General features: G+C 34.2%; 1 protein-coding gene across 1 annotated transcript in view; it reads left to right on the top strand.

The window, feature by feature from the left end:
• Window positions 1-5,805: 5,805 nt before the first annotated feature.
• LOC148948970 (uncharacterized) overlaps window positions 5,806-15,530 on the top strand; it is a 64,182-nt gene continuing 54,457 nt past the window's right edge. Inside the window, exon 1 of the mRNA XM_089094151.1 lies at window positions 5,806-5,821. The gene's annotated coding sequence lies outside the window, so the exon portion shown is untranslated. The remainder of the gene's footprint in view (window positions 5,822-15,530) is intronic.

Below are 15,530 nucleotides of genomic sequence, written 5' to 3'. Positions count from 1 at the left end.
CACAAATGCGCGTTTCCAGCACGACGGAAAAGTTGACTGGGCGAAACATTCGCTGATGATGTGTCCAAGTGGCTTGGCGAGGAAAAGAGAGAACTCTCGTATTAACCTCATAGGTAGCTCTTCAGGAAAAGAGCTACTGGATGGACACAACTTGTTCAGCTCTTTGAAAACTTGATACTCAACTATTTCGATTTCACCTTCCTCAGGGCATATTGACAGTAGATTCTCTATTTCAGTGTTAGTTGGGGCAGGAAAGGATGTACAAATGTCAGTAAAGTAATTGTTGACGTCATTTGCACTCACGAGTGACCCATCATCGTTCAGAATACGGATACTGGATGATACTGTTTTTCCAGCAATCTGCCTCACTAGACGGTGCCACTTACGGGGATCCTTTTTTATTTCAGGGTCCAAAAGGGATTTTCCGAAGGACTTTCTTGCCTCGCGACAAAGGCTAACGATTTTTTTTCTTAATAATCGTAACGACGTTGCGTCACCACTTGACTGCCTTACAGTAGTTTTTTCGCGACTCAGCTGTTTTATTTTTGGAGTGATCCAGGGCTTGTCAGATTCGCTCACGACAAATTGCTTTTCCGGGAAAACTTCTAAGTATTTCTCATAGAGTAGGGACTGAAATATTTCTACTTTCCTGTTGACATCGCTTTCGTTGTATACTTCGCTGAAGCAGTGAGTACCGACCCACATTCCGTACGTATTAATAGCAGACTTCGTGATAGGTCTCCGGAGTACTTTTATTTTCTTAAGCTTCCTGATTTCACTTTTTATCTTCATCAGCAGAGTGTAATGGTCCGATTTGCCCAATGGCCCGTTCGAAGACACGTCTTTGTAATATGGAGCAAGGTTTGTAAGAATAAGGTCAAGGGTGCTCCCGGTCACATGGGTGGGTATCTTGACCACTTGTGACATACCCAGCGTATTAGCAAGCCATTGTTTCTTTGTTTGGTTGAATATATCATATCTATCTACGTATCATATCATATCTATATATATCATATCTATATATATCATATCTACGTGATTTTAATCAGTTTTGTCATCCGTAAGTGCCAAATAGCACAATAACTGACACCTTTTGCGCCACTTCTTAAGTTGAAAAGCTTCGAAGTATAAAACGGTACCGTTGCGATAATTATGGTCCAAAACCCTTAGTTCGAGATTTACAAGGGACCGTCACCGTATACTCCCCCTCCCAGGCACCTTAGTAAGTCTCATTGGTGGGTTGGGAGAATTCACTATGAACTCTATAAAATTTAGGAATGGTAACTATTATTTTGGTTCTTCTTAGAAGTAAAAGTTTATTGCTAAAGAAATTTATGGTGATTTCGGAAAAGAGCCTGAAAGCCCTTGAAAAGGGCGTCAAATCGAAACAAAAAGTGCACCATTGGAATTAGCATGGTCAAAAACCTTTTATAGGATAATTACAGTTCCCCACCTTGAACACCAAGGAAAATGACTTTTTTGCATGGGTAGCACTGATGTGTCTCCCTTTTTTTTCCTTTTTTTCCAGGGCTAGAGGTTTACCAGAACATCATAGAGAGATGCTTAATGGCTCATTAGAAAGCTGTTTCTCACATCTACGTGCTTTCAAAGGCGGTATATTTGCATAAACTCTAATCTGGAACATATTAGGAACTGTAGTGAATCACAATTTTTATTATAGTTATCTTGTTGTATCATTTTTTCAATTGAATCATGAATCTACGCGCTATATCGTGAAAAATCACTAATTTTAGAACAAAAATCACTAGCCAGAAAAAAATCACCGGCCAGCATAGAACATTCGGATAGATAGTGGTAAATGCACTAGGGTGGCATGCCTGCCAGTCCTGTAAACTCCCTTCATTAGAGCTTTAGTGATTTCTCTTTATATTCAATGTTTTGAGTGATATATTGTTTGAAATTATATTTCGTCACACAGAAGGGGCAATTCTTTATGGCATCAGTGGCTGCCTTAGTTAATATAATCAAATATTTGAATTGAACAAGCTATCAATATTAATATTTTCCATTCACAACCTGGGGAAAGTAATAACAGACTTATCATTTTTTATTGAAAATCAGTCGTTGAATCCATGGAATTCATTGTTTCTTCAATTTATGTACTCAGTGAATATGAGCTAGTTAAAAATATGAATGATGAATTGTTGAAAATTCGGTGTTCTTGTATGGCATAAAAAAATATATTCTAGGAAGTATTTTCAGTGCTAATTGCTAAATGTCTAAATGTGACCCGCTTTCTCCATATTCTCTAGGGAGTGTTTTCTGCTATTTAGTAACTGTTTTGGCGAATAGCGGAAATACACTGCTCTTTTATTTGAGGGGGAAGTGAAAGTTTTTGCTAAGCTGAGTAGGGAAAGAAAAATGAAAAAAGTATTTATATAAAAAAAAGACAATAAAAAATGTAGGATGGTACATAGGATGCAAAGTGGTTACAGCTTTTCTTTATAAGGGTTTAAAATTGAATTTGCCCCAAAAACAATTATTATATTCGGAAAAAACCTAAAAAATAGGCATCGAGTGATATGTTTACTTGAATCATAGGTCATATTTGTGAATATTTTCAACTGAAACTAAGAAGTGACGTTAAAACTTAAAACGAGCATAAATTATTCCGTATAAATAGAAAAGATCATGGCAGCGTTGTTTCTGCATTAAATTTTAATCAAAAACGAACAAAGATTAATTTAAAAAACAAAGTTTTTCCGAGGGAAGTAAAGAGCGAAGTTGAAACTTAAAACGGACAAAATTATTACTTCACAGTCTATTTAATATATATTAATACAACTAGTATAAATAAGCTAACTAATTATGTTTCCCTATGCTTTTAGGATTATACAAAACTAGCGCTTTACTGAAAACACAAAGGTCAAGTATAAAAAACAGGATTATTGATTTAAGAGTCAAAAATGAGCATGTATCCTGAAAACACTAAACGAATCGATAAAGCTTTTCATAGACGTACACCAGTTTCGACATTAGTAACTTTCAGTATAAAATTAAAATTATCTTAAAAAAAATAAGCGTAAAACTAAATATTTTTTAATAACCGCGAAGTAAATGAACAGCATACAGAAATATTGGATTGATTTATCAAGTAGCATTTTGCTCTCGAAAGCTATAATACTAATAGTGGGTAATATACAGTCTTAAATTGTAAGAAATATGCTTTCTATAGTTAATGAATTTCTATAGTATAGTGAATTTCAAGCTATGATGCAAATTCTAAAGCTAGTCATTAGTCCTAAAACTATCAATATGGCCTTACTTCAAATTTGTGTACAAACTAATCGTGACATGTCCTTTTAAGAACCAAAACGAGAGCCAGTCATTGGACTGAGCCATTGTGCAAAAGTGACACCAAATTACCTGTAAAATAACAAATAAAATTCTAAAATGGAGTGCTGCCTTATCTTGAAAGGGATTTACCTTAACAACAATTTATGACATTTTGATTCTTCGAAAAGCGTTCTTAATTGGTGTACTTTTACTGTATAAGAATCCTAAATTGGGTTGTGTTTTCAGTATAGCGGTATTTTTGCATAATCCTAAAAGCACACGGAAACATAATTAGTTGGTTTATTTGTGCTAGTTGTATTAATTTATATTAAATAGGCTGTGAAGTAATAATTTTTTTCCGTTTTAAGTTTTAACTTCGCTCTTTACTTCCCTCTGAAAAACTTTGTTTTTTTTAAATTAATCTTATGAGCAAGGACTTTGATCCAAATTTGCTTTAAATACTATCACATTCTGTTAAACCTCTTGTAAGGATAATGGCAAACAAAACGATTGCAATAATCCGCTAATAATATTTGTTTATTGTCAAAAATGCTTTTGGTGAAAGACTCGTAAAGCTTTAACGGAAAGAGTGAGGACTGTGGAAAATAGACATACCCTCCTATATATAGAACATTTTCTGTCCATTTTAAGCTGTCATCTCACTCTTTGCTTTCATTAAAAATGTTCGTATTGAATTTATCTCAAGGCATGTCGTATTGTGCTAAGTGAGTTACCACTTACCACTTACCACTTTGTAAGTTATCAGTACAGATAAGAAAGTATTGCCTTCTCCATCACATTTCTCTTTCTTTTTTTTTAGTATCAATGGTTAACAAGCAGAACAACAGGGGTGCTACCATTTCGACGAACTGTCACAAGCACGAAACGTCATAACATCGAACCGTCAAACCTTCGAACCGTCGTAACATCCAAAATAATTTATAACTTTATATAATAGTAATAATTATATAATACTTTAGAAACAAATTTCGGCTATATATTTGCACATCAGGGCGGGGGCAAAGCATAGCATATATTAAATACGTAACCTAACCTAGGTACCTTCCCCCTCCCCCCCCCTAAACACCAAAAAGCGAAAGTTTCAAAATTTTCTATGTTATGACGGTTCGAGGTTCTAACGCATTTTTTTGTCGATGTTATGAGGTATTTTGTACTGCTCCTGACGTTCGTGCTCCTAATGGTTCGATGCTACGACGCCTTCCCGAACATCAACGGAGTAAAATCAAATTAATGTCAACGAGTCGTTTTATTGTAAGCATAATAAAACATATTATTTATTTACTTTTTTATTGCATGAAACCGTCGAGGTTCATTTAAGAGCACTCAAAAGATAACATCTTAACTTTCTCAAATGGTATTTGATCGTTTTGTTTTTACAAGATGATTATTTTATTTTTTATGTTTATGTTTTGCGTTTTGTTTTGTTTCCCTTTAAATTTCCTGATATAGGGTCTTTAATTGAAAAGTCAGTTTAATCCAAGGAGTTTTATTTAAAGGCAATCTCTATGGGGCTCCAGAATTTTCCGTGCTATGATACCATTCCGAAAGTATTGCAGGGTCTTAAGGACTTGAATCGGCTTTCCTTGTCTCTTAATCAGAATAGAAGCATGCTGAGGTAAAATTCTACTTTAACTGCTTTTGACTATCATGGAAAGGGGTTAGGTTAGGAAAACGAAATTTTCAGGGATGGGTCTACAGGCTAAAGTATGTCCCGGGGAGGTATTTTGAAATACCTCCCCTCCTTCTCCCTCTAGAGGGTCCTGACGTGTGATAATCTTTAAAAATCTGTGTGTTAAAAAAATAAAACCTTGCAAAATAGATCTTCTGCTTAAATAAAGTACAAAAAATTGTTTTCAGCTTCACAACTTTGCTCAATCCCATTTATAAGGTTTTAAAGATATGCTAATACATTTCTTAAATTTTGAAAAAATAATTAATAAAATTGATGTGGCTTAAAATTCTACTCACAAAACAGGAATTGTATTTTCAGAACTAAACCGGGAGAAAAAGTAACTGATAACTGAAAATTAAGGTAAAATGTTGTTTTGTCAAAATATCAATAGGTATGGACGTGTCATGTAGGCATATTTAAGGACCCTCAAGGGGAAGAAGGAGTGGAGATAGGTGCTTCAAAATATCTTCCCGGGAAATACTTTAGCCTGTAGACCTAACCTAACACCTGTCCAAGATAGCCAAAATTAGATAAAGTAGAATTTTACCGCATGCTGATTCCGGTACCCTGAGAAACTCAATAATAACACTTTCCTGGCATAACGATTTTAGTAAGTACCATTAGCCTGTAAGTATCCAAGCGCTGTCATGCAATTATCTTAAAGCAAATTACGGTCTGCTGAATCATCTCCGCTTTGTCAGTTATTATCATAGATAAGGAAAATGTTTGCATTTTCTGTGGAAGTTTCCCTCCCTTCTTTCTATTATCAGTACTTAACTAAGAGTCAAATATTGTAGTAGGAACCTTTTGATATTAATTAACCCAACTACTGTAAGTTTAATTGCACATTTAATGCATTTTCATTTGAAATGTATGAAACAGGCAAAGCTTTATTAGAAGGACCTGAAAAGATGGCTTCTTGAAGTTTTCTAAATAATCTTTGATTGCTTGAAAAGATTTTCATGCAAGTTTTGGAAATTGACAGTTTCCCGGTGAAAGTTCTTTAAGTGAGAGGCAGCACGGTCTGAATTTTTAGCAAGTAGTTATACCACCAGTACCCTTTACTTATGTAATTGCTGCCATGCCAAATACATCACTTCATTTATCATGACCTTTGATATCATAGTCTTAGTTTGAAAGCTTATGTTCTTAATCGACCAAAATTATCTTACCTAAGATAAAAACACCATTTCAGAGGCAACGCTATAGCGTTGCCTATAATAAAGGCATTACGGCTCCAGTGTTTTATTATTATTACTATTCTGATTTTTTTTTTTCCAGAGTCACTTCATATGGAACGGGTCGTAGTAGAAACTTCAAAAGGGGTTCATTCGATTGGAAATTGAGAGTTCTAGTGGACTTTTTAATAGTCGAAAGTGGTTGGAGGGCAATTAGCCCCTCCCCCACGCCGATCATTCCCCCAAACACATCCGATCAAAATTTTGAGACATCCATTTTGTTCAGCATAGTCAATTTTCACATAGAAAATATGTTTTTGAGGAGGACACTCCCCCAAAACCCTCAGGGCAAGGGTTTCGAGTTATTCCCTGGGCGCATATAAGGTTTTTATAGAAGGCGCTATCGTAGAAACTTCAAAACAGGCTCATTCGATTGGAAATTCAAAGGGCTAGTGCCCTTTTTAATATTCAAAAGTGACTGGAGGGCAACTAGCCCCCCCCAACGCCCATCATTTCCCCAAACACATTCAATAAACATTTTGAGATAACCATTTTGTGTCAGCGTAGTTGATTTTCAGATCGAAAATATGTTTTTGAGGAGGACACTCCCCCACAACCCTCAGGGCAAGGGTTTTAAGTTATGCCCTGGAGACATAAAAGTTTTTTATAAAAGGCGTTGTCGTATAAATTTCAAGAAAGGCTCATTTGATTGGAAGGCTCATTCGATTGGAATTCTCTTTTTATTAAAAAGGGCTAGTGCCCTTTTTAATAGTCGAAAGTGATTGGAGGGCAACTAGCCATCCCCCACACCCATCATTCCTACAAACACATCTAATCAAAATTTTGAGATGGCCATTTTGTTCAGCGTAGCTGATTTCCAGATAGCAAATATGATTTTGAGGAGGACACTCCCCCACAGCCCTCAGGGCAAGGGTTTTAAGTTATGCCCTGGGGGCATATAAGGTTTCTATAGAAGGTGTTGTCGTAGAAACGTAAAAAAGGCTCATTCAATTGGAAATTCAAAGGGCTAGCGCCAGTTTTAATAGTCGAAAGGTATTGGAGGGCAACTAGCCCCCACCCCCACGCCCATCTGTCCCCCAAACACATCCAATCAAAATTTTGAGATAACTATTTTGTTCAGCGTAGTTGATTTCCAGATAGAAAATATGTTTTTGAGGAGGACACTCCCCCACAACCCTAAAGGCAAGGGTCTTAGGCAACTAGCCCCCACGCCCCTTTTCCCCAAATGATCCAATAAAAATTTTGAGACAGCCATTAAGTTAAAACTTGCTCAAAAGTCAGATAACAAAAACTCAGGTGCCGTCACAACCCTCCAGGGCCCGAGGGCAGGCGTCGTAAGTTATGCCCTAGGGCCTATATGATTCTTATGAAAGGGATGCTCGTCTATACTTCAGAGAGGGCTAATTTGATTGGATATTGAAAATTTGAGCTCACATTTTAATAGTTAAAAGAGATCCGAGGGCAGCTAGCCCCCCGCCTTCTTTTTCAAAACACACCTGATGAAAATTTTGAGATTTTGAAAATTAGTTCAAAGGTCAGATAAGAAAAAATCTGGTGTCAATACAACCCCCCAGGGCACAGGGGAAGGTGTTCTAAGTTATGCCCTAAGGACATAAATGGTTCTTATGGAAGAAATGCTCGTATAAACTTCATAGAAGGTTCATTTGATTGGAAATTGAAAGTTCTAGTTCACTTTTTAAGAGTCAAGAGAGTTAAACTAGCCCCCCCCCCTCCCCGCTCTTTTTTGCCCAACCCCGTCTGCTAAAAATTTTGAGATAGCCAGTGTTTTGAAAATTGTTCAAAAATTAGACAACAAAAATGCCCTTCTGAGCCAGAGGGATGGGCGTTGTAAGTGTTGTCCTGGGGCGTATATGGTTCTTATGAAAAGGATGCTCGTATAAACTTCAGAGGGGGCTCATTTGATTGGAAATTGAAATTTCTAGTTCATCTTTTAAGAGTCAAAAGACATCCCAGGGCAACAAGCCCCCCCCTCCTATCACCCTTTTCCCCCAAGCCAATCCGATAAATTTTTATAATAGACATTTCATTAAAAATAGTTCAAATGTCAGATAAGAAAAATTCTTGTGTTGAAGGAACCCGCCAGGGCCTTACTCACTTAAATTTTTTTCATAATTTCTTGAATGAAATTTCTGTATTGTGCATCCAAGAGATTAACTCAAGAAAGAGTTTGTTACTTACTTACATTTTTTTCATAATTTCTTGAATGAAATTTCTGTATTGTGAATCCAGGAGGTGAATCCAAAAAAAGTTTTTTACTTACTTACAATTTTTCATAAGAAGAGCTTGTTACTTACTTACAATTTTTTCATAGTTTCTTGAATGAAATTTCTGTATTGTATATCCAAGAGGTGAATTCAGTAAAGAGTTTGTTAGTTACTTACAATTTTTGTCATAATTTCTTGGATGAAATTTCGGTGTTGTATATCCAAGTGCTGAATACAAGAAAGAGCTTGTTACTTACTTACAATTTTCTCATGATTTCCTGGATGACATTTCCGTGTTGTGTGTCAAAGAGGCGAATTCAAGCAGGTGTTTGTTATTTACCTACAATATTTCATAATTTCTTGAATGAAATTTCTGTATTTTAAATCCAAGAGTTGAATTCAAGAAAGAGATTGTTACTTACTTACAATTTTTTCATAATATCTTGAATGAAATGTTTGTATTGTGTATCCATGAGGTGAATTTAACAAAGAGTTTGTTACTTACTTACAATTTTTTCATAATTTCTAGAATGAAATTTCTGTATTGTATATCCAAGAGGCAAATTCAGGAAAGAGTTTGCTAGTTACAGTTTTTTCATAATTTCTTGAATGGAATTTCTGTATTGTGTATCCAAGAAGTGAATTCAAGAAAGAGTTTGTTATGACTTTATTAAAAATCAAATACTATTAATAAAATCAGATGTATTTTAAACGTTGATGTTCCTGTTTCTGAAAACTGAAAACTCTCTCTATCTGTGCGTCTGGACGGGGTGTTTGCGTGTCGGTGGAGATTTTCGAGTTAAAAAATTCAGCTCATCTCTCTCTCAGACTTTGGTAAAAGTTCTTTTAACCTATCTCATTTTCTAATATATCCGCAATGAGCCTGTTAGTAGTAGTAGTATCTTTATTTCTGAAAATTCCTTTTCTTACATCTTGAACTTTTTAATAGATATTCTAAATGTTTGACGTTCTAGCATACCCTAAAATAATGGGAATATGTCAAAGTAATGCATAAAATATTTTTCTTGAAATAATGACATGTAGAATATTAACATAAAAAATATGTTCAATATATTATAATGCATTATTAATGTCATTGAGCAACTTTAGACATTTTGGATCTGTTCCATAAAATACTTCATCATGTTCTCTCTTGATGGTGTAGCTATTGTCTTCTCTTAGTTCGTAATCAGCAGAATAATCATTATTCGATTTTGTGTCACACACTATTTTTACTGGTGTGTCACCTAAATGTTCAATATACATTTCGTCTTTGCTATTATTAGGCTCACTGACTATATGATCAATAGTAGTAATAACGTTTGTTGGCACTTTGTTTTTCATCGATTTATCTTTTTATATTCCTTGGTGATATTTTCCGCCAGTGCACTTTTTATTTTTCCAGCAATTTCACTGTCTATTACCACATTATTTTTACACAGGTAAAAGTTCCTGCACGTAGACAAGATATGGTTTATGATATTAGTAGAAGAGTATGCCTGTCTTCTTTTAATCTTCCGTTGATTGCTAATACCCGAAAGCTGTTGATGGGGTGTAATACTGGGTAACATGTTACCACAAGCACTAGAAAGAAGATGCCCCTCTTCATCAACTATTATTTTTATGTTGGCATTCTCTTTGAGTGCAATCATCTCCGGAGATCTCAATCTCAGATATCCACCATCATAAGAGTTGAATTTTTTTTGGTATTCCAAAGAAATTGAATTCCTTACTGTCATGACAATGCACGCATACATTTCCAATAGTGCTACCACTTGTACTTTTTTCATATTTCAAATACTTCACCTTGTCAGCATTCAATGCTACAATAACACTATCATGTGAACACACTTTCTTAAAATGCTCCATCTTCACTTTTTTAAAGGTACGACTTATTTGTTTATCCTTCCACAGTACAATGATTAATGACCTATAAACATGCAATAAACTAGGTAGTGTTGATAACCAGCCATAGAGTACCACTGGGAAAGCCGATTCGTGTCTACGAGCAAGCATAGAGCATACAATTGGTACAGCCGCAAGCATATTTCATGTCATTTTAAGATTCATAAAAAAACTCCCAGTCCAAAAAAATCAGTATTTTGAAAAAGAAGGGCATAAGAATATACCCAATGAGTCCTTGATGTTACTTACTTACAATTTTTCATAATTTCTCGAATGAAATGTCTATACTGTGCATACAAGAAGTGAATTCAAGAAAGATTTTGTTATTTACTTACAGTCTTTTCATAATTCCTTGAATACAATTTCTATATTGTTTATTCAAGAGGTGAATTCAAGAAACAGTTGGTTACTTAATTACAATTTTTTCATAATTTCTCGAATGAAATTTCTGTATTGCGCATCCAAGAGGTGAATCCAGGAAAGAGTTTGTGAATTACTTATATTTTTTTCATAGTTTCTTGATTGAAATTTCTGTGTTGCTTATCCAATAGGTGGATTAAAGAAACACTTGGTTACTTACTTACAATTTTGTCATTATTTATTGAATGCAATTTCGGTATGGTGTCTTCAAGAGATGAATTCACGAAGTAGTTGGTTACTTACTTACAATTTTTCATAATTTCTTGAATGTAATTACTGTATTGTGTATCCCAGAGGTGAATTCAAGAAAGAGTTTGTTACTTACTTACAATTTTTCATAATTTCTTGAATAAAATTTCTGTATTGTGCATACATGAGGCTAATTCAAGAAAGAGTTTGTTACTTACTTACAATCTTTTCATAGTTTTTTGAATAAATTTTCGGTATTGTATATCCAAGAGGTGAATTCAGGAAAGAGTTTGTTAGTTACTTACAATTTTTTCATAATTTCTTAAATAAAATTTCTGTATTGTGTATCCAAGTGGTGAATTCAAGAAAGAGTTTTTTACTTACTTACAATTTTTTTTCATAATTACATGAATGAAATTTCCGTGTTGTGCATACAAGAGGATAATACAAGAAAGAGTTTGTTACTTACTTACAATTTTTTCATAATTTCTTGAATGAAGTTTCGGTATTTTGTATCCAAGTGGTGAATTCAAGAAAGAGTTTTTTACTTACTTACAATTTTTTTTCATAATTACATGAATGAAATTTCCGTGTTGTGCATACAAGAGGTGAATACAAGAAAGAGTTTGTTACTTACTTACAATTTTTTCATAATTTCGCGAATGAAATGTCTGTATTGTGTGTCCAGGAGGCGAATTCAAGAAAGAGTTTGTTACTTACTTAGAATTTTCCATAATTTCTCGAATGAAATGTCTGTATTGTGCATCCAAGAGCTGAATTCAAGAAATGGTTTGATACTTACTTACAATTTTTTCATATTTTTTTAATTAAATTTCTGTATTGTGTATCCATGAGGTGAGTTTAAGAAAGAGTTTGTTACTTACTTACAATTGTTTATAATTTCTTGAATTAAGTTCCTGTATTGTATATCCAAGAGGCAAATTCTTGAAAGAGTTTGTTAGTTACTTACAATTTTTCATAATTTCTTGAATGAAATTTTGGTATTGTGTATTCAAGTAGTGAATTCAAGAAAGAGTTTGTTACTTACTTACAATTTTCCCATAATTTCCTGGATGAAATTTCCGTGTTGTGTGTCCAAGAGGCAAATTCAAGAAGCAATTTGTTATTTACTTACAATTTTTAATAATTTTTTGAATGAATAGAACTATTCTAAAGAATAAAGACGGGTTAAGCTTAAAGATATTTATTGCTTAAACATATTAAAGTAAGGTTTCTTGAAAAAAACAAATATTTACATAAAAATAATATTTAAAGTTCACTGTAAAACATCCACAAACGAGGATCCCATGATATAGACTACTTTTTACCATGTACCTATCACGATCAGATATGTCCCTAGGTAACCACTGCACGAACAACCTAACCTCCTCTTCAGGACGTTTAGAAGTTCCTTTAAATTTAGAACGGCACAATTCATCTAGACTGAAAAGTGGAATTCTAAGGTGAGAATTTTGAATTAAAACTTATTATGTAGATACTTTACTCGTTCCACAGAGTGCTTCAAACCTGAAAAATTTGCAAATTCTTTTGACTTCTTCTTGAATATTTCTCAATTCTTGACCACTTTTATTATGTGGTGTAATCACTCCATCGTAGAATCCCAGTCTGTTTATACAGCGTAATGTAGTACACCATAAGCTTTTATAGTACTCAAACATATTATAGTTCACCATCCAATGATAACAGTCAATTTTTTCGACTTTCATTGACAATAATAAAAATGCACAATCAAATATATCACCACAAGACGATTTTTCAAACCAATAAATTCTGTGTTATATAGTCCAATCATTCTGGAAGCTATTAATGTAATATTTGAGCAGAGAGGTACTTCATCAAACTTTTATATCTTTGCTCAAGGTTAGAAAGACTTATGACTAGGGGGATGAGTCTTAAAACCATCTGAATTCATTGTGTGAAGGAGTCATAAAACCTATAAAATTCATTGTGGGGAGAAGTCATAAAACTCTCGGTGTCTATTGCATGCTAATGAAACATGGAAATTGTTACGTAACTTAGCTTGTAAATATTACTTGTTTGTTAATATCATACATCTCCAACTTTTTAATAGATATTCTAAGCGTTTGTGGTGGTAGCGTGCTCTAAAAAATCATGGAAATATAATAAAGTAATGTATAGTATATTTTTAAGAAGTAATGACATGTAGAATATTAATATAAAAATATGTTTCATACATTATTATACATTATTAACATTGTTAAACAACTTTAGACATTCTGAATATGCATCATAAATAATTCATAGAGTTCTCTCTTGAAAGTGCCCTCTATAGAGACACCAACCTTGTCTTTGGTTCTTCGTTGTATCTTTCTTTTCTGCTATATCCAACTCCCATTGGTGAGAGCTCCCTACCGTTCCTGGTGTTTCTCGCAATGGAGAGGATGTTTAGTTTTGTATTGCGTCTTGTGATACTGGTCACTCTCTTTCACTGCAAAAACTGATGAGCTTACCCTTTCTCTCACCATTTGATCAAAGATTCTTCTTCTCAGTTTCTACAGATTGTCCCCTTCTATTTCATTTTCCATGATTTCTAAATTTGCTGCATTACTCTCGTACGAATTACTGACTTCATGATAGTGGCCATTACAAATAGCACAAACACAATAAAAAGATATTTCTAACTCTACACTTTGATCCATGTTATAATCTGCTATGTTGTTGTTTTATGTAACTTTAGTTCTCAACTGGTACGGTCGTGTGGTGTCGATAATCGGCCATAGGGTACCAGAGGGAAAACTGCGTCGTGTCTATGAGGAAGCATAGCGTATGATTGGTACAACCGCAAGCAAATTTCATGTCATTTTGAGAAAAAGTTGGAGGGAGGGGGTAACCTAAAAGGCAATGTTACTTTTCCAAGGATAGCTAAAAGTCAATTCAGTAACCCATTAGCATACTCAATTCAAACATTTCATTAACCCTTTCGAAAAATAGATTTTATTTTCACTGTCCTCGGTGCTTTAACAGTAAACAATAAATTGGTATGGGAGGATCTTACTCCAACTGAAGCCCCGAATCCTACTATGAAGTGGTGCTAAAAAGTATATATTAAACTAAAATCATCGACAAAGCGAAAAAGACATGACAAAAATCAAAGTGTTGCCCTCGCAATCAAATTATCCTATTTGTGTGGGAGGGTCATTATTAAGGACAAAAAACAAAATCCTATAGAGCTCTTGAATCTAAGGAAATCCAAACTCTTGAAAAAGGTCAAAAATTCTCTTTTCCATCAAAACAAGTTTCTGTGGCAGATATAGTTTCCTCCTTGGAATATTCTTTGTATAAACACTAAACATCCATTTTTAACCCAGATGAAGTGAAGCCTTGTTTTATTAATACACCTTAAGACAGCCAAAAAAGTTACGTCTCATGCTAATCTGACGCCAGAAATTTCACACGAAATAAAAATTGGTCTAAGCTTTGCAAAGACCCTTCAATTATAATAACAAAAGCAGACAAGGGAAATTCACTTGTAGTAATTGATACGTTTGATTACGACAACAAAATTTATTCATATTTAAAAGACGCAAATACATATACTTCCATGACACACGACCATACTGATAAGTTAGCGAATAAAATTATAGCCCAATTAAAGAATCTAAAACAAAATGGCAAAATCACCCCACAATTTTATAATAAATTTCTCCCCCGAGGTAGCTTTTTCCCAAAATTTTACGCTCATTTTAGGCTATTGGGAAACGGTTATCCTATTGTCTTTATTAACAATACAATTAACCAAAGATTGTCAAAAATAAAAACTTGCTCTCAAGTGTGACACCTTGAAAATTGGGCCTTAAATTCATATTGTTTAAAACATGTCTATTGAGGGGCGTTATATAGACGATGTAATATCGCTCTGGAATCACGGGGAAAATAAATTTAGGGGCTTTCTAGATCAGCTTAATACATATGACCGAAATTTACAATTTACCTTAGAAATTGAAAATGCAAATAATTACCGTTTCTGGATGTATTAATTATTCGTAGCATTGATAAACTGGATTTTACAATTTACATAAAACCCACACAAAATAACAGATATCTACATTTTAAAACCAATCACCCGCCCCCCCCCCCCACAAGTTAAAAGAGGTTCTGTTACATCTTTTGTAGATCATGCCCTAAACATTTGCTCTGATTATTACATCACAGGTGAACTAAATTTTATTAGAGACATACTTTTTGGAAACGGTTATCCTATTGTCTTTATTAACAATACAATTAACCAAAGATTGTCAAAAATAAAAACTTGCTCTCAAACGAAGTGTTATCTCAGGTTTGAAGCACAGACATTATAAAGAATGTTCACGGGGTGGAATTTTGACATAACAGATAATACGTAGGTTGATTTCGACAAAGAAATTACGTGAAATTCAAGCTAATAGTTCACAGAAATCTAGTCTGATGTAACACCATATAGGATTCAATGAGCGTGTGGTCTTGTACCGGTCGTATTATAGCCCTCTGATTGGCCTAGAAAGAGGCGTGTAATCTTGTCCCAGTAGTATTCTAGCGGTCTGATTGGCTGTGATCTTTACCCCCTGAAATTAGTAGAAAAAG

This window comes from Artemia sp. Qi Xiang Cuo, chromosome 9 (assembly GCF_049724085.1).
Source record: "Artemia sp. Qi Xiang Cuo chromosome 9, ASM4972408v1, whole genome shotgun sequence".
In the NCBI taxonomy this organism is placed as follows: domain Eukaryota; kingdom Metazoa; phylum Arthropoda; class Branchiopoda; order Anostraca; family Artemiidae; genus Artemia; species Artemia sp. Qi Xiang Cuo.
This window is presented reverse-complemented; position numbering and strand designations above follow the sequence as displayed.